This window comes from Erinaceus europaeus, chromosome 11, assembly GCF_950295315.1.
Source record: "Erinaceus europaeus chromosome 11, mEriEur2.1, whole genome shotgun sequence".
Lineage (NCBI taxonomy): Eukaryota > Metazoa > Chordata > Mammalia > Eulipotyphla > Erinaceidae > Erinaceus > Erinaceus europaeus.
Window position 1 is genome coordinate 66545537 of NC_080172.1, and position 21527 is coordinate 66567063.

The 21527-nt window shown below is 43.4% G+C and overlaps 3 long non-coding RNA genes across 3 annotated transcripts in view; 2 read left to right on the top strand and 1 right to left on the bottom strand.

The window, feature by feature from the left end:
* The window catches only part of LOC132541390 (uncharacterized), a 153733-nt gene that overhangs the window by 110837 nt on the left and 21369 nt on the right, over window positions 1–21527 (top strand). The gene's annotated exons all lie outside the window — the stretch shown is intronic.
* LOC132541389 (uncharacterized) overlaps window positions 491–21527 on the bottom strand; it is a 29579-nt gene continuing 8542 nt past the window's right edge. Inside the window, exon 3 of the long non-coding RNA XR_009552589.1 lies at window positions 491–867. This is a non-coding gene — a long non-coding RNA (uncharacterized LOC132541389). The remainder of the gene's footprint in view (window positions 868–21527) is intronic.
* LOC132541391 (uncharacterized) lies at window positions 3520–14705 on the top strand. The gene is made up of 2 exons (XR_009552591.1): window positions 3520–3613; window positions 14362–14705. It is a non-coding gene; the product is annotated as an uncharacterized LOC132541391 (long non-coding RNA).

Below are 21527 nucleotides of genomic sequence, written 5' to 3' on the forward strand. Positions count from 1 at the left end.
GGTACTTAAGGTTTTACCTTAAGCTTTTCTTCAGGGTGTCCTCTTTCCTCATCCCAGCCCACAACTCACATACCTCCTTCTTTTTCTTTCAACCCATCAGTGGCAGTTAAGTAATTAATGAGCACAGGACAAAGACCAGAGAAGTGAGAGATGACTTGTTTCTCTTTCAAGAGAAAGACCTATTTTTTCCCTCTATTGCTTGGGTAACAGGAAACACCTGAAGATTGCTGATAAAGATTTGTGCACTCAGGCAACCCAAACCTAGAGCTCAAAGAGCACTCAGCAAGAGCGGAAATGCTGTTCGGATGCACAAAAGAATGAGACATCCTCTCACAGGAGTGTGGAAGACTTCCTAGAGGTGAGCTTATAGCTGGGCTTCCAGGGAGGTGAGAGAAAGGGGGATAGTGCATTTTAACATGTGTGCAGTACTAACAGGCCATGAATGGTGTGAGCAAAGGTACAGAGAATGAGACATGAATTTTTTTTAGGATTTTTAAAAATTTTTATTTACAAAGTGGAAACATTGACAAGATTATAGGACAGAAGGGGTATACTTCAACACAATTCCCACCACCAGAACTCCATATCCAGTCCCCTCCCTTGATGGCTACCTTTATCCTTTATTCTTTATCCTTTTGGGAGCATGGACCCAGGATCATTATGGGATGCAGAAGGTGGAAGGTCTGGCTTCTGTAATTACTTCCCCACTGAATATAGGCATTGACAGGTTGATCCATAATCCCAGCCTGTCTCTCTCTTTCCTTAGTGTAGCAGAGATCTGGGGAGGTAGGGGTCCAGGACACATTGGTAGGGTCGTCTTCCCAGGGAAGTCCAGTTGGAATCATGGTAGCATTTGGAACCTGGTGGCTGAAAAAAAATTAAGATATAAAACAGAACAAGTTTTAACAAATCATGAACCTTAAAGGCTGAAATACTGCATATGAATATTTAGGGGTCTCCATTTTGGAAAAAGCTAGTATATTTATTTTAGGTACATTCTAAGGGGCCCATGACCTTACTAGTTATTGCCTGAGTATGACAGCTAATATTCAGGTGAACTCAGGTTATTGTCTGGGGAGATGGTGTCATAGTTGGCAAAAGGACTAGAAAACTGGATCAGGGAAGAGAGTAGCTTCCAAATATGGGGAAAGCGTATAAATATTGTTAACTGTAAACTCCATTGATTGATCTGGGGCCCATATTCAGCACAGGAGCCTATGTAACCTCTGCATCCCTGTAGATCTTAGCTCACATTCTGTGGTCATGGCTAGGAACATTCCAGGCTGCACTAATTTCAGAACCCATCTTCCTCAGGTAGTTGACAGAGTATGTTGTCCAACCTTCCTTCGGAGAATGGAACAGTCCCTACCATTGTTGATCCACATTGAGGGCAAGGTCCCATAGGGGCCTACGAAGGGGTCCATTATGTTGTTCCTGATGGTTATAACCAGTGACAGTGGTGAGAGGGATCTATTAGAGGTCTAGGCTCATCATGTCTGTGTGGGAATCCCAGGACACCCAGACTAGGGCCCCAGGTGATGGGGTAGCTGGTAGTGACTAAACAATCATTATTGAAGTATGCCAGTCTCTTGCCCTTATCCAGCTTTTGTAGTCCTTACTTTGTCTGGCAAAGTTAGCTTTGGAGTGATTGAGGGATGTGTAATAGGAGGTAGGTGAGGAGGGTACCTAGGCCTAAGTAGAAACTGTTTCATTAGATACTTTAAAGTGTCTTTTTAGGTCTTTCTACTTGCTTACTTCATTTATTGACTCACTGCAAACTATTGTGCACTTTTGCTTTAAGGTATATGTTTTCCCCTAACTTGTGGATACACATACATATGCCCTATATCATGGGCCCTGGTCTATATCTAGGTTTTGAGATTTTGTTTAAAAAAGTGTGCAACCTGAAATGAAATTAAGAAGGCCCATGAGCTAGGGTCTCACTTGAGTAATGAAGCTGAAGGGTTGACATTCTACTCCTGACTTCTCTGGACACAGTCTGAAGTGAAACATGCCGAGGTGGTACTGGTTGCATTGATTAGGCTGGGATGAGCAGATAAAGTTTTGAAACCAAAGAAAGACCCAACACTGGCCGCCAGCTATAGACCAATTTCTCTCCTCTCTGTGTGTTACAAACTCCTTGAGAGGCTGCTTCTGTCACAAATTTCTCCTCTTACAGAGAAATTCTTATCACCCGCCCAAGCTGGTTTCTGCCCAGGAAGATCTACCTTTGAACAAGTCCTGGCCCTCTCAATTTACATTGAAAATGGATTCCAGAAGAATTTAAAGATGGGTGCTGTCTTTGTTGATCTCACAGCAGCCTATGACACGGTCTGGCACCGTCGTCTCCTAGTCAAGATCTCAAGATGCCTGCCTCCATGGGTGGCCAACACTATATCATTTCTTCTCCAAAACAGAAGATTCCGGGTGCATCTGGGTGACAAGTCTAGCAGATGGAGACTTGTCTCAAGTGGCCTCCCCCAGGGCTCTGTTCTGGCTCCTACACTATTTAATATTTACATCAATGACCTCCCAGAAACTTTTTCAAGGAAGTTCATCTACGCCGATGACATCTGCTGTGCAACTCAGGCATCCAAGTTCGACATCCTTGAGGAAACACTCAGGAAAGACATGTCTCTGATATCTGATTACTGTAAAAAATGGCGACTAATCCCTAGCACTGCAAAAATGGTATCATCTGTTTTCCATCTACACCATGCCTCGGCCTCGCATGAGCTTAATGTGCAGCTTGACGATACAAGAATCCGGCATGAAGCCCAGCCAGTCTATCTTGGCGTTACTCTCAATCGCACTCTGTCATTTCATGAACATCTCAAAAACTGCAGCAAAGGTGGGCGCGAGGAATAACATCATTGCAAGACTGGCCAGCTCCTCATGGGGCGCGAGCGCTTCCACACTACGATCATCATCTCTGGCATTATGCTATTCCACTGCAGAATACTGTGCCCCAGTATGGTTCCGTAGCCCCCATGTCCAATTGGTCGATTCCAAATTATATTCCTCCATGAGGATAATTTCTGGAACCATCCGTTCCACCCCGGTTCCATGGCTGCCAGTTCTTAGCAACATCGCCCCGCCAGATATTCGTCGGGATGCGGCATCATCTAAGTTCATTTCCCATGTCTACGCTAGACCGGACCTGCCAATATACGCGGATATCTTCGCCCACCCTGTCCAACGCTTGACATCTCGTCACCCAATCTGGTCTCCTACGCCTACACTGAACTTCTCTGTCCCAGACTCTTGGAAACAGAGTTGGCAGTCAGCTGAGGTAAAGAACAAACACCTCATCACAGACCCCTGCAAGCGTCAACCCGGCTTTGACCTAGCACGTTATGATTGGGCCCTCCTCAATCGCTATCGAACAGGCCATGGCCGGTGCGCCGCTATGTTCCATCACTGGGGAGCCAGAGATGACCCGAACTGCCCCTGCGGCTACAGACAGACTATGACCCACATAGTCAACGACTGCCACCTCTCCAGATTCAAAGGAGGTCTCAAAACTTTACATCAGGCTCAACCTGACGCTGTTGACTGGCTACGGAAGAAGGGCAAACGCTAGAAGAAGAAGAAGCAGATGAAGTATCAGCTGGTATGAACTGAGAGAAGCATGCAGGAAAGTGATCCCCACTCTAAAGGTTCCAGGCATGGGAGAAATATGGGCTTTTTAGAGAAAGGGAAATGTTCCTGCTATCTAAGGGCTTAAGAAGGCAATAGATAGTTATTGCTATAACCAAATTATTTGGCAATTGGGTTAGCTTTGAAAATCCCTTTGTTGGCATTTGCTGTATCATACAAGACCTCACCATAATTTAAGTCCTTTTATGCTATTTACATATAATTGTTTCTTATCAAGTAATGCCACCAGTTGTTTCTGTTCTCCCTGGTCTAAGCTCTTAGATTTAATATTTCAGAGAACATGTTCATAGCAGCACAATTCATAATAGCTAAAACCTGGAAGCAAACCAGCTGCCCAATAACAGATGAATGGCTGAGAAAGCTGTGGTATATTTACACAATGGAATATTATGCAGCTATTAAAAACAATTAATCCACCTCCTCTGACGCATCTTGGATGGAGCTAGAAGGAATTATATTAAGTGAGCTAAGTCAGAAAGACAAAGACGAGTATGGGACAATCCCAGTTATAAACATAAGTTGAGAAAGAACAGAAAGGGAAAGTCAAAGCAGAATCTGACTGAGTTTGGAGTAGGGCACCAAAGTAAAAAATCTCTGGGTGGAGGGTAAGGCTAGATGTTCAATTTCACTGGAGTTGGGGGGAGGGACACAGACCTTTAATGGTAGGAATGGTGTTAATATACACTCCTATTAACTTATAGTCTCATAAATCACTATTTAATTAACATGAGAGGAGAAAATGGATCAAATGTCTCAAACTTTTTGATGCATAGAACATAGTTCTGAGTATATGTTCCTTCAATCTAAGCACTTAAAACTTCAAATTGGTAATCAGATTGAATTTTAACAGTGGGCTCAAATTGTTAATACATTTCTAATAATTAATTTATTTTTTTTAGACACCAGGGTTACTGCTGGGGCTTGGTGCCAGCTTTACAAAGACACTGTTTATGGTGGCCATATTTTTCCTTTTATTTTCTTTATATTCTTTTTTTTTATAATTTTTTATTTAAGAAAGGATTAATTAAGAAAACCATAAGGTAGGAGGGGTACAAATCCACACAATTCCCACCACCCAATCTCCATAACCCACCCCCTCCCATGATAGCTTTCCCATTCTCTAGCCCTCTGGGAGCATGGACCCAGGGTCATTGAGGGTTGCAGAAGGTAGAAGGTCTGGCTTCTGTAATTTCTTCCCCGCTGAACATGGGCATTGACTGGTCAGTCCATACTCCCAGTCTGCCTCTCTCTTTCCCTAGTAGGGTGTGTCTCTGGGGAAGCTGAGCTCCAGGACACATTGGTGGGGTCTTCAATCCAGGGAAGCCTGGCCAGCATCCTGGTGGCATCTGGAACCTGGTGATTGAAAAGAGAGTTAACATACGAAGCCAAACAATTTGTTGAGCAATCATGGATCCCAAGCTTGGAATAGTGGAGAGGAAGTGTTAGGGAGGTACTCACTGCAAACTCTAGTGTACTTCTGCTTTCAGGTATATATTTTGCAGTAGTTTATGGATACGTGCACATAAGGTCTCTCTCACAGAAACTGGTGTATATCTAGGTTATGGGACTTTGTTAGAAAGTGAACCACCTGAGATGAAATTAGAGTGTACTATAAAAGGAAAGGTCTCACCCGAGTAATGAAGCTAAAGGGTTGTCATTCCACACGTGAAGTCTCTGGACAAAGTCTGAGGTGAAGCATGTTGAGGTGGCAATCGTTGCGTTGGTTAGGTTGTGATCGGCGGATGCAATATTATTTGGTATGGATTGGGAGAGGCATACGAGAAAGTGGGCCCTATCCAAGGGTTCCAGGACTGGGAGAAATAGGGGCTCTATAGTGGAGATGTGAGGTTCCTGCTGTCTTAGGGTTCAAAAAGAAAATGGATAGTAAATGTTATCATCACATTACTTGGTAATTGAATTAACTTTGAAAAGTCCTTGTTATGATTTGCTGTACAGTATCCAGTATCTTGTATATAGCTGTGCTATTGGATGCTTCTAATCTACTTGGTCGAGGCTTTTGAGAGAGTCCGCATATCAAATACACAGCCTATATATTAAAAAGATTCAGTCTGTGTTTTAAAAAACTTTGAGATATACAATTAATTTTCCCCCTCTCATATTATTAACTAGTGATTTATATGACTACATTTTACTAGGAGTGTACATAAAAGCCATTCCCACCACCAAAAGACTGTGACTCATCCCTCCCACCCACTCCCACCCCCCGCTGGCCCAGTAAGCTGCATGTCTACCCCTCACCACAGGGTTTTTACTTTGGTGCCCTACTTACAATTTGATCAGGTCCTGCTTTTAGTTTCCCTTTCAGATCTTCTTACTCAACTTCTGTTGATGAGTGGGATCATCCCATACTCATCTTTATCTTTCTGACTTACTTCACTTAACATAATTCCTTCTAGCTCTGTCCAAGATGGTCAGAGAAGGTGGGTTCATTGTTCTTGATAGCTGCATAGTATTCCATTGTGTATATATACACAGCTTTCTCAGCCACTCATCTGTTGTTGGGCACCTGGGTTGCTTCCAGGTTTTAGCTATTATGAATTGTGCTGCTATGAACATAGGAGTACACATCTCTTTTTGGTTGGGTGTTATGGAGTCCTTGGGGTATAACCCCAGGAAAGGAATTACTGGATCATATGGAAGGCCCATGTCTAGCCTTCTGAGAGTTTTCCAGACTGCTCTCCACAGAGGCTGTACCAATTTACATTCCCACCAGCAATGTAAATGGGTTCCTCTGTCCCCACATCCTCTCCAGCATTTGTTGCTGCTGTCCTTTTTGATGTATGCCATTCTTACAGGACTGAGGTGGTATCTTAGTGTTGTCTTAATTTGCATTTCTCTGACAATCAGTGACCTAGAGCAGTTTTTCATGTTTGTTATCCTTTTGGATCTCCTCTGAATTGAATGTTTTGTTCATATCCTCTGCCCATTTTTGGATGGGGTCATTTGCTTTTTTGGTGCTAAGTTTGCTGAGCTCTTTATATATTTTGGTGATTAGTTTCTTGTCTGATGTATGGCATGTGAAGATCTTCTCCCATTCTGTGAGGGGTCTCTTTGTTTGTTTAATAGTTTCTTTGGATGTGCAGAAGCTTTTCAATTTGATGTAGTCCCATTGGTTTGTTTCTGCTTTAGTCTTCCTTGCAATTGGGTTTGATTCATCAAAGATGTCCTTGAGGTGTAGGTGGGAAACTGTTTTACCAATGTTTTCCTCTAAGTATTTGATTGTTTCTGGTCTGACATCTAGGTCTTTGATCCATTTGGAGTTGATTTTTGTTTCTAGTGAGATAAAGTGGTTCAATTTCATTCTTCTGCATGTTACAACCCAGTTTTCCCAGCACCATTTATTGAAGAGAGCCTCCTTTTTCCATTTAATCCTTTGGGCCCCCTTATCAAAGATTAGATTCCCATAGGTGTTGGGATTTATTTCTGGGCTTTCAATTCTTTTTTTTTCTTTTTTTTTCTTTTTTATTTTTTATTTTTCTAATTTTTATTATAGAGGACAGAGAGAAATTGAGAAAAGACAGGGAGGTAGAGAAAGTGAGAGAAAGATAGATACCTGCAGACCAGCTTCACCACTCAAGAAGCAGACTCCCTGCAGGTGGGGAGTGCCAGACTAGCTTCGCGGGTAGGAGACAGACGGCCAGGGACTCATGGCTGAGCTATATGCAGTATCTCTTTATTCATGTGGAATGCAGCACAATCTAAGCCAAGCTATCTAAACTATATCTCTGGGCTTTCAATTCTGTTCCACTGGTCTGTGTGCCTATTTTTGTTCCAGTACCATGCTGTTTTGATGATGATGGCTTTATAATATAGTTTAAGGTCTGGGAGTGTGATGCCTCCATTTCTGTTTCTTTTCCTCAAGATGGTTTTGGCAATTCTAGGTGTTTTCAGGTTCCAGATAAATGATTGTAGTGTTTGTTCTATTCTCTTAAAGAAGCTTGGAGGAACTTTGATGGGTTTTGCATTAAATTTGTATATGGCTCTGGGGAGAATATTCATTTTGATGATATTTATTCTTCCAATCCATGAGCAAGGGATATCTTTCCATTTCTTGGTATCAGTTTCTATTTCCTTGAGTAGCAACTCATAGTTTTCAGCATACAAGTCTTTCACTTCTTTGGTCAACTTTATTCCTAGGTATTTGATTGATTTTGCTGAAACAGTAAATGGGAGTGATTTCTGGATGTCTTCTTCTTCAGATTTAGTGTTTACATAAAGAAATGTCACTGATTTTTGTACATTGATTTTATAGCCTGATCCCTTGCTATATTGCCTAATAACTTCCAGTAGTTTTCTGCTGCATTCCTTAGGTTTTTCTATGTATACTATCATATCATTTGCAAATAGTGAGAGCTTGACTTCTTCCCTTCCAATCTGTATTCCTTTCATTTCTTTCTCTTGCCTGATGGCTATGGCAAGAACTTCCAATACTATGTTGAAGAGTAACAGTGACAGTGGACAGCCCTGTCTAGTCCCTGATCTGAGGGGGAATGCTTTCAGCTTCTGTCCATTGAGTATGATGTTGGCTGTAGGTTTGCTATATATAGACTCCACTATCTTGAGGATTTTCCCATCTATTCCCATTTTTTGTAGAGTTTTGAGCATGAATGTGTGTTGGATTTTGTTAAAGGCTTTCTCTGCATCTATTGAGATAATCATGTGGTTTTTGGCTTTGCTTTTATTGATGTGGTGAATGACATTGATTGACTTACGGATGCTGAACCAGCCTTGCATTCCAGGGATGAATCCCACTTGGTTGTGATGAACAATCTTTTTGATATGTTGCTGTATCTGGTTGGCCAAGATCTTGTTTAATATTTTGGCATCTATGTTCATCAGAGATATTTGTCTGTAGTTTTCCTTTTTTGTTCTGTCCCTATCAGCTTTTGGTATCAGGGTGATATTGGCATCATAGAAGGTGGAAGGGAGTATTCCTGTTTCTTCAATCTTATGGAATAGCTTCAGAAGTATGGGTATTAACTGTTTCCTGAAAGTTTTGTAGAATTCGTTTGTGAAGCCATCTGGTCAAGGACTTTTGTTGTTGGGGAGATTCTTAATAACGGTTTCAATTTCTTTGTCTGTGATTGGTGCATTTAGATTATGTAGTTCTTCTTGGTTCAGTTTTGGAAGGGCATATGTTTCTAGGAATTGTTCCATTTCTTCCAGATTCTCTAGCTTGGTGGCATATAGTTCTTTATAGAAGTTTCGCAGGATTCTCTAGATTTCTGTGGTGTCAGTTGTGATATCTCCTGCATCGTTTACAATTCTATTAATATGAGTCTTCCCTATTTTTTGTTTGGTGAGTCTGGCTAGGGATTTGTCAATTTTGTTTAATCTTTCAAAGAACCAACATTTGGCTTCATTGATCTTTTGTATGGTTCTTTTATTTTCGATGTTGTTTATTTCTGCTCGAACTTTAGTGATTTCTGTTCTTCTGGTTGCTTTAGGGTTCCTTTGTTCCTCTTCCTCTAAGTCCTTGAGGTGTGCAGTAAGGTCGTTCATTTGAGCTTCTTCTTGGTGTTTAATATGTGATTGTATGGCTTTAAGTTTCCCTCTCAGTACTGCTTTAGCTGTGTCCCAAATATTTTGATAGGTTGTGTCTTCATTTTCATTTGTTTCCAGGAACATTTGAATTTCCTGCTTGAGTGAGTCTCTGACCCAGTGGTTCTTAAGGAGCATGTTGTTTAGTTTCCAAATTCTGTGTCTGTAAATAATTTTCTGTTTGTTGTTAAATGTCATTTTTACTCCAGTGTGGTCTGAGAAGATACTTGGGATGATTTCAATGCTCTTGAATTTATTGATGCTGTCTTTGTGGCCTAACATGTGGTCTATCCTTGAGTATGTGTTATGTGGATTTGAAAAGAAGGTGTATTCCAGTTTTTTGGGGTGGAGGAGTCTGAAAATGTCCAAGAGGTCTAGTCTGTCGATCTCTTCATTCAATTCTCTTGTATCTTTATTGGTTCTCTGCTTTGTTGATCTTTCTAAGTGTGAGAGTGGGGTATTGAAGTCTCCCACTATTATTGTATTACTATTGATGTATTTTTGAAATTCTTTCTGTAGGTGCTTAATGTATTTAGATGGTCCCTCATTGGGTGCATAGATGTTAATAATTGTTAAGTCTTCTTGGCTGATTAATCCTCTGATCATTATGTAATGTCCTTGCCTATCTTTTATTACTTTATTTAATTTAAAATCTATCGTGTCTGAGATGAGAATGGCTGTTCCTGCCCTTTTTTGTGGTCTGTTAGCCTGTATGATAGTTTTCCATCCTTTCACTTTAAGTCTGTGTTTATCTTGTTGTGACAGATGGGATTCTTGCAAGAAGCATATGGTTGGGTTATGTTTTCTGATCCATCCCCCCTCCCTGTGCCTTTTGATGGGTAAGTTTAAGCCATTGACATTTATTGATATTATGGGTTTAATGTATTATAGTGCCATTTTTCAAAAAAAAATTTTTGTTTGCTCTGATATATTGCTAGTATTATAGTGATGTTCTTGTTTATAAGAGGTCTTTTAGAACCTCTTTCAGGGCCGGCTTGGTGATGGTTACCTCCTTTAACTGTTGTTTATCTAAGAAGGTTTTGATCCCTCCATCTAGTTTGAATGAAAGTCTAGCAGGATATATTATCCTTGGTTGAAACCCTTTTTCATTCAGGGCTCGATAGATATCTTGCCACTCCCTTCTGGCTTTTAGAGTTTGAGTGGAGAAGTCTGCAGATAATCTTATGGGTTTTCCCTTGTATGTGACTTTTTGTTTCTTTCTTGCAGCCTTTAGGATCCTTTCTTTATCTTTACTTCTTCTCATTGTGAATATGATGTGTCTTGGTGTCTTCAGGTCTGGGTTGATTCTGTTTGGAACTCTCTGGGCCTCTTGAATCTTGATGTTCTTTCTGTTATTCAGGTCTGGGAAGTTTTCTTCTATTATTTCCTCTAGAATGTTTGCTTCCCCTTCCTCTCTTTCTTCCTCTGGCAGGCCAATTATACGAATGTTACTTCTTTTGAGATCATCCCATATGTCTCTGTTGTTGCTTTCAGTGTCTCTCAATCTCTTTTTAAGCTCTTTCATCTCTTTCTTCGTTTTCTCTAACTCACACTCTGTCTGACTAATTCTGTTTTCTGCTTCTGTTAGTCTGCTTTCCCTTGCCTCAGCTTCTTTCTTCATTACAGCTATTTCAGCTTTCAGTTCTCTAATTGCCTCAAGATAGTCATTATTTTCCTTGGGGGTCTCAACTGTTGTTTCCCTAATACTGCCATTCCTTTCCTCCAATGTTGTTTTCATTTCTGTGATTAATAAGTTTATTATTGCTTGCATACTTTTCTTATCTATGGTTACTTCTGGCTGATATGTAGTTTCTTCTGGGCTCTTGTCTTCATTCATTGGTGTATCAGTTTTATTTGTTTTGATCTACCCATTTTTTTATTTATGTGTTTCTTTTTTTTATGCTCTGTTGTTCCTCAGTTGTTGTGTCTTGAGTACAAGTAACACTGTACTAAATACCTTTATGACAACTGCACTCACCAACCTCAGGAATTACAGCAGCAACTGAAGCAATTATTGAAGTAGTTTAATCGTTACCAGTTAGCCAAACAATTTCTCCAATCCATGAAAAAATATTAACCAAATCCCAGTGAAGAAAGAGAAAAGAAAGGATAGCAAGAATAGACAGTTATGCAAATCTACTATCCACTGTATATTCTAGGGGTAACAGAAGGGGAAAAGGAACTAGAGCAGAGATACACACATAGAGAGTCCACTCTGAGTCAGATTTCTTCCCCAAAATAATTCACAAATTCAGAAAGGCAAAGAAGAAGGAAGAAGTGTAGGACAAGATTAAAAAAAAGAGAGAGAGAAAGAGACGAGAGAGAGAGAGAAAAGGGATAAGATAAGAAAAAGAGCTGTAATTAAAGAGCAGTGAAAGGAAATTCCCAAATGTGTATCAGTGAATTCAAAAAAGCACACTGTGGTATGGGGGCTGGGGGCTGTGACTTTGGAAGCTGTAGGATTAAGGATGAAGTGATGACTAGAATGAGAAAAAGGAAAAAAAAGAAAGAGAGAGAAAAAAGAAAAAGATAAGAAAAAGAACAGTCATAAAAGGGCAGTGAAAGGAAAGAGGTTTTTTTTGTATTTATTTTTAATTATTTAATTAGCTATGCTGGGTGAGGTGGGGGGGTTGGCTACTTAGAAAGAAAAAAGGCCAGAGGTTTCAGAAGGGTATAGACTTAGAATTAATGATACTCCCTGGTGGGGCAGGAATTTGGTAAAGAAAAGGAGCTCCCCTCCCCTGCTAGGAGTTGGTCCCCAGGGATTGGTTATGCGGGGGTGGGGCCAGGAAGGAGGTATGCTTGAAAATTAAAAGCAAGAAAAAAAATTTTTTCCCCTTTTTTCCCTACTCTAATTCTTAACCCAAATTAAGTTAGTCACCTCCTTGGTGTCACCGCTAGGACCCCTTATTGGCTGGCCTGCTAAAGGCAGAAAATCCTACTGTTTCCAGGAGATGTGGTCAGAGCTCAGCCACTAGCAGCTTCTCAGTCCGCCATCTTCCGGGAACCCCCCCCCCCCCCGGAAGCTTTTTTAAAGGATTTCTCAAAAATGAAAACTAGCTCCAAGTCTTTTTGATCCAATGAGAGCTGTACTCAAGGATGTCCTCGGATCCGCTCTCAGGGTCGCGGTGGTCCCCAGAGACTCCCAAGAGAAAGCCCCCGCACTATAGTGCTCCCTCCCGGTCCTCTCCCGGCCGCCCAGCCTATTTTCTTTATATTCTATTGATATATGCTAGGACAGACAGAAATTGATAGAGGAGAGGGTAAAAGAAAGACACCTGCAGACCTGATTCACCTCTTGTGAAGCATTCCTCCTGCCAGAGGCTTGAACCTAGGTCCTTATGCATGGTAACATATGCACACCCAGCCCATAAGACATGAATTTTGAGCCATGTGAAGCATAATAAGACCTAAGGAAGTTTAGGGATGGATGATGGCACACTTGATTGAGCTCACAATTTACCAAGATCAAGGACCCCAGTTCAAGCCCCTAGTTCCCACCTGCAGGGGGCGGAATTTCACAAACAGTGAAGCAGTACTACAGGTGTTTCTCTATCTCCCCATACTCTTGATTTCTCTGTCTCTATCCAATAAATAAAATATTACAAAAATAAAAATAACACATTGTTAAAAAAAAAAAAAAAAACCTAAGGAGGTGAGCTTTGGCTTGCAAACATCCTAAGGGGCAGACAGGAGGTTCTGAGCCTTCATAAAAAGCAGCATGGGGGCTGGGAGTCGGGTGGTAGCACAGCGGGCGGGTTAAGCACAGGTGGCACAAAGTGCAAGGACCAGAGTAAGGATCCCAGTTTGAGCCCCCGGCTCCCCACCTGCAGGGGAGTCGCTTCACAAGTGGTGAAGCAGATTTCAGGTGTCTATCTTTCTCTCCCCCTCTCTGTCTTCCCCTCCTCTCTCCATTTCTCTCTGTCCTATCCAACAACGACGACATCAACAACAATAATAACTACAACAATAAAAAAATAACAGGGGCAACAAAAGGGAATAAGTAAATATTTTAAAATAACTTAAAAAATAAATAAAAATAAAAGCAGCATGGGGCTTCATAATGGCATGGTAGTTACAGGAAAGTGGTCTAGGTTGTTATTCTGAGTAAAGGCTCTGTAGGTATAAGGTGAACTACAATCTGGCAATTAGATGTGAAAATGAATACCAAGGTATTAATTTTAAGTCCCAAATAGCATTGCAAGGCAGGAAGGAAGGGAAATCAGAGGCTGTCTCCCTTCTTCCCCCTGGTTCACACCCTACACTGGGCATCCACATATCTGGACAGATTGTGGGCTTTGTAATGCCCTCTGTTGTTAATGGCTGAAAAAACTCTCATTGGTTCCAGGACTTGCTAAGGGATGTGTAACCAGAAGGATGTCAGAGTCTGGGTGCAGAAGGAGGCAGAGGTAGTGAGGCTGAGAGTCACAAATCTTAACTCTATAAAAGGTACAATTTTCCCCATCAGCTGGGGGCCTAGTCGGGAAGTCCTGAGATTCCCAAACAGACATGATGGGCCTAGACCTCAAATAGATCCCTCTCTCCATTGTTACCGGTCATCTCTATCTGGAACAACAAAATAGATCCCTTTGTGGGCCCGCATAAGACCTTGCCCTCAACATGGAGCAAGAACAGTAGAGAATGTTCCAGCCTCCAATGGGAGGATGGACAACATACTCTACGTCTTACCTGAGGAAGATGGGTCCTGAAATTGGGGCAGCTTGGCACGTTCCTACTCATGACCACAGACTGTCAGATCTATAGGGATGCAGAGGTCACATAAGGCTCCTAAGCTGAATATGGGCCCCAGATCAGATCAAATAGGTGGGGGTTACAGTCAACAATATTTATACCCCTTCCCCATATTTGGGAGCTACTCTCTTCCCTGATCCAGCTTTCTGGTCCTTTTTCTAGTCATGACATCATCTCCCCAAACAATAACTTGGATCCACCTACATATCAGATTTCAGGCTCAGGGGGAAAAAAACTGGTATAGTCATGGGCTCTTTGGAATATAACTAAAATAGGCCTACTATCTCCAAAACAGAGACCCCCAACTCTTCATCTGAACTATTCCAGCCTTTAGGTTCATGATTAGTCAACAATTTGTTTGGCTTTATATGTTAATTCTTCTTTCAGCCACAAGATTCCAGATGCTACCATGATAACAACCGGACTTCCCTGAGCAGATGACCCCACCAATGTGTCCTGGAGTCCTGCTTCCTCAGAGCCCTGTACCACTAGGGAAAGAGACAGGGTGGGAGTATGGATCGACCTGTCAATGCCCATGCACAGTGGTGGAGCAATTACAGAAGCCAGACCTTCCACCTTCTGCATCCCATAATGATCCTGGGTTCATACTCCCAGAGGGATAGAGAATGGGAAAGCTGTCAGGGAAGGGGATGAGATACAGAGTTCTGGTGGTGGGAAATGTGTGGAGTTGTACCACCCTTCTCCTAGTTTTTGTTACAAAAATGGCATCCAAGGCCTCAAACATCTGAAGCATACACGTTTAACTCTCGAAATGTCACCTGCCCGTTCTGAAGCGGCCCTCCGGGCTTGGTGTTGCAAAAAGTCAGGTTCTGACTGAAATCTCTCCCTCTCCCAGGCACCTGGTAGGAGGGCAGCTCTGGCTTCCTCAGTCACTGCTGCAGCAGCCTGTACAGCAGAGAGCAGATGCCGCAGCGTGTGGCGCCATCTGGTGGCTACAGGTGGCTCGTGGGTCTGGCTCTTTCTGCAGAACTGATTTCCACTACCTCCTTTACAAAGCAACAGTGGGGTGGTGGGCGCCTCTGGAGGTGGGAGCAGAGAAGAAATGAGCCCTTACGTCAAGTTATTATTATATTCTGAGTATCAGTGCTCCCTTGAAAATTATGTTGGGTAGAAGCAGAGAGAAACTGAGAGGGAAATGGGAAGATGGGGGAGAGTTGCAGCACTGCTTTGTCACTCAGGAAGCCCCTCCCCAATGGTGGGAATATGGAACTTTAGTGGTGAGTGTGGTGTGGAACTATACTTTGTAATCTTACAATCTTGTAACAAACTGTTAATAACAAATAAAAAATTTTTAAAAAGAAGCCCCCCCATAGGTGGGGACTGGAGGCTTGAACCTGAACCTGGGTCCTTGACACTTTAATGTGTGTGTTTTATCATGTGTGCCACCACCCAGGCCCTTATCAGCACTTCCGGTGTGACAGGTTGAGGGTTTAAAAATGAGCATTTCAGGGAGGGTCGGAAAATGTTTATGCAAAGCAACTCTCATGCCTGAGGCTCCAAATTATCATATTCAATCAATCGCCACACCACTGTAAGCTGTGCTTTGGTTTAAAAAAAAAAAAAAGAAAAGAACATTTCTATTCATCCATCCATTATCCATTCAATCCTCTAGTATGTGGCAGGCACCCCCTAGAAAGTGCTATATATGAACAGAGGCCATATAAAGGAAGGGAGCAAGTCATGGGAATATTTGGTGGAGAACCTCCCAGGGGGTGGGCACAGTCAGTTCAGGGGCCCTGCCACAGGGACACCTTGCCAGGTTTGAGGAACAGCATGGACAGGTGCAGCTGGCAGGCAAAGTGAGCATGAGAGTGAGGGTAGAAATGAGGTCAGAAAGGTATCTAGGCCACAGATGGTGCCCAGTCTTCCAAGCACAGAAGGGCTGCAGCTTTGGTCCTAAGGGCAGCGGACAACCATTGGATTTTTCAAAGGCATGGCACTAATGAGTCACAGATTTAAGAACTCACTCTGACTTCTGCAGGAGTGTGTGGGGGTTGGGGGGGAGAGACTGGATAGGAGCAGGGAGACATTTGTGGGAACTCTGTGAGAGATGAGAATGTCTGCAACTTGAATTGCTGCTTGGGGAACTAAGACATCAGCTAAAACATATTGAAGGTGAAGAAGGAGATGAGGAAGGAGGAGAAGGAAGGGAAGGGGAAGAAGGGGAGGAGGAAGAGAAGAGGAGGGGAAGAGGGAAAAGAGAGAAGAGGAAGAGGGAAAGGGGGAAGAGGAGGAAGAGATGGAGGAATAAGGGAGGAAAAATAAAGAAGAGGAAGTAGAAAAGGAGAAGGAGGGAGGAGGAAAGAGATGAAGGAAAAAGGAAGAAAGGAGGAGGAAGAAAGAAAAAGGAAGGAAGGAAAGAAGGACTCACTAGCAGATTAGTCAAGTCTGTCAACTGAGAATCGGGTGAGGACTGTTGTTCCCTGAAGACGTGGAAGATGGTCAGATGTGGAGGCCTGGGGGAAGAAGCTAGGATTCCATGTTAGATATGCTGAGTTTGAGATGCAGTAAGAAGCCTGAGTACCTCTGTTAAGTGCAGTTGGGCAAAGATTCTGTCCTAGTCAACTCTTTTGTGTTTCTATTCTACACCTCCCCAAAAGAAAGCCAGTCCACAACCATAATTCCAAACAGGGAGCTCAGAGTGCCAGCCCTCAACCACAAGGCAAACCTAACAAGAAGAGTAGAATTCTAGGCCCTTCCAACTTATCCAGAAAAGCATCTGAAGGAGAGAAAGGACACTTGATCACCAGATGACACCTTGCACATCCTATGGGGATAGCCCCTCCCTACTATGAGAATGAGGAACACTGTGCACCCCATCAGGGGGCAGATGGGACCCTACTTTCCAAGGCTGAGTTGAATCCTTCTTGTGTCTCTGCCTCCATAACTATACTCATAAGTGAGTGAGGCTCCTGGGGAGACTTAACATCCATCACCCAGTGTGAGCTCCAGGAGGGAAGTAACCACTACACCTCTTTGGGGGCACCATACCAGTCATCATGGCCAGCCCAGTTCTCTGCATCTTGCAAGCTCCACTCAAAACTGTCCTAGCTCCTTCTCTGGGATACACATCTGGATACGGGATCTCAGTTCTAAACCAATCCCAGGTTCATGCTTCCAAAGAGATGCATAGAAAAGGCCAAAGTTAAAACTCTGATGGGGCAGACCAGCAAAATAGCTCACTTTGTCATGTTTGTGACCTAAGCTTGAGCTTGAGCCTGATCCCCATCTCATTGAAGGAAGCTTTGATGCAGAGTTCTCTCTCTCTCTCTCTCTCTCTCTCTCTCTCTCTCTCTCCCTCTCTTCCTCCCTCTGCCAAAACAAAACTCTGAGGCTTTGCCAGATGGATTCACTTTTAGCTCTATAGATGCCATTCTTCTCCCTGCATGAAGTAGGAGTGAGGGACCTGCTGCAGTAGGAGTGTGGACCCTGGGCAGGATCCAGCACTAGGTAACCCTGCCACATGCCATGTAGGAAGGCAGGGGAAGATATATGTTGGCCACTTCCATCAGAGGAGGAGGTGAGTGTATTACCAGGAAGTCAGTTCCAGGAACAGGGTTCTGTGCCTCCTCCTAGCCCTCTCGCCATGATTCACAGCTTCTTCTCCACTTCCTTCTTCCCTCCCACTTCTGATAGTGGACATACTCTAAGGACTTCTACCCTCTTCCATGTACACTTTGACCATGCAAGATCTCCTTCTTCCCATGACTTCAAATATACCCTCTAGCAGTTCTCCAGTTCCCATCCTTGGCTTCTATCCTGAGCCTCAGGCCATCATTGCCATTGGCCTCACTAACAGTGGTATAGTTGCCAAGTGTCACAGCAGTGCTACAAAACCTGTCTCCCTGGACTACCCACACGTAGGCTCCATCCCCTAACACAGAGGTAAATTTACCCTTTGAGTCCTCTCTTTGCCAAAGGCACCCCATACTCCCTATTCTGTCTGACTGATGTACCCCTATAATCCTCCCTGCTGACCCTTTTCTCTTTACCACCATCAACACCACCTTAACCCTCACCCCCTTTGTCATCTCTCTTCTGAAGTCACCTCCCACCCTTACTGTGTTGGTACACTTCCAATTCTGATTCTAAAACCCCTTCTGTTTCATTGGTTTAATCCCCCCTGCTTAACACTGTATTCTATTTACACAACCACTGTTAACTAAGCACCACCCTGCCTGCAGGGCATTGGTTTAATCCCCACTGGTTCACGATGTCTTTTTGCTCCACCCCCTCTCCTAGTACACCCTGATTTCCACCAGTCTTTTTTCGCTCCACCCTCTCTACGTCACATCCTGTTTCCACCCTACTTGGTGAGTATATATAAGGACAGGATTGTGATTAGAGATAGCTTAGCTTAGATTGTGCTGCATTCCACATGAATAAAGACTGAACTGTGTACCACTCAGCCATGAGTCTCTGGTTTTCCTGCCTCTGCTCTTAGATGATCCATTATACTATATTTCCATTGGAAACATCACTACAGGGACAGAGTTAAAGGGGTCTCTTAAAGCACACACATCACCATACACAAGGACCCGGGTTCAAGCCCCCAGTTCCTACCTGCAGGGGGTAAGCTTCACAACTAATGAAACAGTGTTGTGGATGTCTCCTGTCTCTATTCCTCTTTATCTTCCTCTTGTCTCTTGATTCCTCTCTATTTCTATTCAATAAATAAATATTAAAATGTCACTACAAGTCCCTATACTTTCCCACATTAACATTCTGAAACCTAAGTTAGATCCTTCCCTTCTCCCTCCTGCAACCTCAGTAGCTCCCTATTGCCTACAGAATCAAATGAATTAAACTCCTCAGCATGACAGTCAAGGCTTTTCCCATGGATAGCAGTCTTTCCTATCTCAAGTGTCCTGACCATTTGTCACATTGTATAACACAGGATCACCCATGAGACTGTGCCCTGTCTCATTTGTCCCCCATCCCTGGAATTCACTCATCCACTGGGCATTTACTTCCCATGTATCTGTTGGGCATCAACAGAATTCCAGGCAGGAAGGAGAAAAACACTCAAAATCCCCCCCATAGTAATCTCCCAGCAATAGACAGAGCAGGACACACTGGCAGGTTAATTAAATGAACGGGTGAGTGCACAGGACACTGAATGGATACTGGGAGCAAGGAGTGAGGTATGAAAGCCAGATCCTGGCTTCAGCGCCCCTTTCAGAGCCTTTGGACATTCGCCTTGAAGAGATCCCTCATATGTCCCATTGTTTATGAGAGCATTTCTGTCCTTCACTGCTTTTGCACATTATCTTTCTAAGTCAGTTCATTCTTCTGGGGTTTGAAGTCCATTGGTGGCAACTCTGCTTCCCACTCCAGTCAAGAAGGGAGATTGACTGATATGATACTTGTGGAGACCACCTAGGTGCCAGGCCCTGGGTTTCCCCACTGTGTTTTGCCTGGGGGTTAGAGCAGACTGGAGAGTTAAGACATCCCACCTCTCAGTTCAGATTCTGCCTTCCACACCTGGCTATTGACTGTGCAGTTGCTGCCAATCTACTGGTCTCACTGGCCTCAGGTTCTTTAGGTGTAGCATGGAAGTGAAAACATAATCCACATCTGTTAGGTATTATCCTTAAAACAGAAGCCTGGAGAAAAGAGTCTCAATTAATTCCCCTTCCCACATTCTGCCTGTGCTTCCAGAGATCCATGCCACCATATTTACTATCTGACCCTGAGGTTCCACCTTTCTTTTTTTAATTTATTTTTTTATTATTTATTTTCCCTTTTGTTGCCCTTGTTGTTTTATTGTTGTTGTAGTTATTGTTGTTGGCTTTGTTAGATAGGACAGAGAGAAATAGAAGAGGGGAAGACAGAGAGGGGGAGAGAAAGATAGACACCTGAAGACCTGCTTCACCGTCTGTGAAGCGACTCCCCTGCAGGTGGGGAGCCAGGGGCTCGAACCAAGATCCTTACACCTGTCCTTGAGCTTTGCGCCATGTGCGCTTAGCCCACTACGCTACCGCCCGACTCCTGGTCCAATCTTTCTTAGGTGCTCAGTCACCCCTCTGAAGGTGACCAGATGAACAGGAGCTGCAGGAAGGTCTGTAGGTGTAGCTGGCAACTGCACTGCCAGCCCCTCACCACCCCAGAGGGGAGACCTGGGTAAGGAGCTCCAAGCATCCTTGCCTCTTCATTACTGCACCAGACTGAGACGGAAATCTGAGCATTATGGAAGCCCTGGCTTAACCCTGTGGGTTCTAAAGATTAGAGTTCTCAGAAGACAGGAAGATCTTTGGGGCTGCAGGATCCTTACCAAGCATCTCTGTCTAGACACAGAGACCCACAGGAAACCCTGCATCACATCTCTGAGGCAGGAAGAAACTCAAAGTTGACTCTGTGTGGACTGAGTACTTTTTTCCATCCAATTTCCTCTACTCTGAACACCTTCCCTGCACCACTCCAATATGACCACTGGAGGGCACTATTGGATGATTTTGAAATGTCAGGTGCAAAACAACCATCCCAAGCCTCAGGGCTGGGAATGTGTGGGTGTAGAGGAGCCACCACCTGTTCCCCTATCTAGCCACCTCCATGCCCTTGTCTACTCCTAACTTGTATCTTCTTCACTTTTTCTGATGTATCTTGACTGCAATTCTCGGCTCAGCAACACAAAACAGATGGCAGATCTGTTCACTCCCCTCCTGTGCCGTTATTGTCCCTCTTTCCTTCTTCCAGGACTAGCCAAAGAGACTGTATTATCCAGATACAACTTTCCCCAGACAAACCCCACTGCTCCTCCACTCCAGGACTCAGTAAATTCCATAAATCCATACACGTTTACACTTTTCAAATGTGTTTTATCATTTAAATCACCCTGGAGAAAAAGTAGTGCACTAGTCTGATATATGCAGCACCAGGGATTAAACCAAGGTTCTTCAGGCATGTAAGTCCTGTGCTTCACCAGCCTAGCTAGTCCTAAACTAGATACTCTTCTACTTAATCTTTCAGTCATCACATTCTACTTTCTCATAGTCCTGGGAAAGGTCACACCAAAGTGATATGTGACAAGCGAGCCTTTACCCTGGCTATAAAGGTCTCTTTTGGGTCTTTTAGTATGTCAAATGGCCCTCTAGAATCTGTTCCTCTCTCCATGTCTAACTGAACTCTCTCCCTACAAAGGAGAGAGGACCATTTTCTCTCTGCAGGCCTCAGAATTGCAGTTCCCTTGTAATGACCCTCCTGCTCACACTCTGAGAACATCATTATGATGCACCGAGCATCAGCCTTGCACAGCTTTGAATTTTTTTAGGACTCATTTGCAGAGTGATTTGGCATCTGCAAAATTCTTTCCTTTTAAAACAGTGAGATGTGGTGGGGGGAGGGAAGCTGACTGAGATCAAAGAGTTCTGGGCTCACATCCCAGTCCTGCCACTCACTGGCCAGGTGACCTTGAGAAGGTCACCAGCCTCTCTAAGCCTCTGTGCCCACTCAGAAAAAAGAAACTACCGTGAGAATATGCTTTTGGCACAAAAGGAGATAAAATTACAGGTACCTATGCAGGGCTCCCCTTC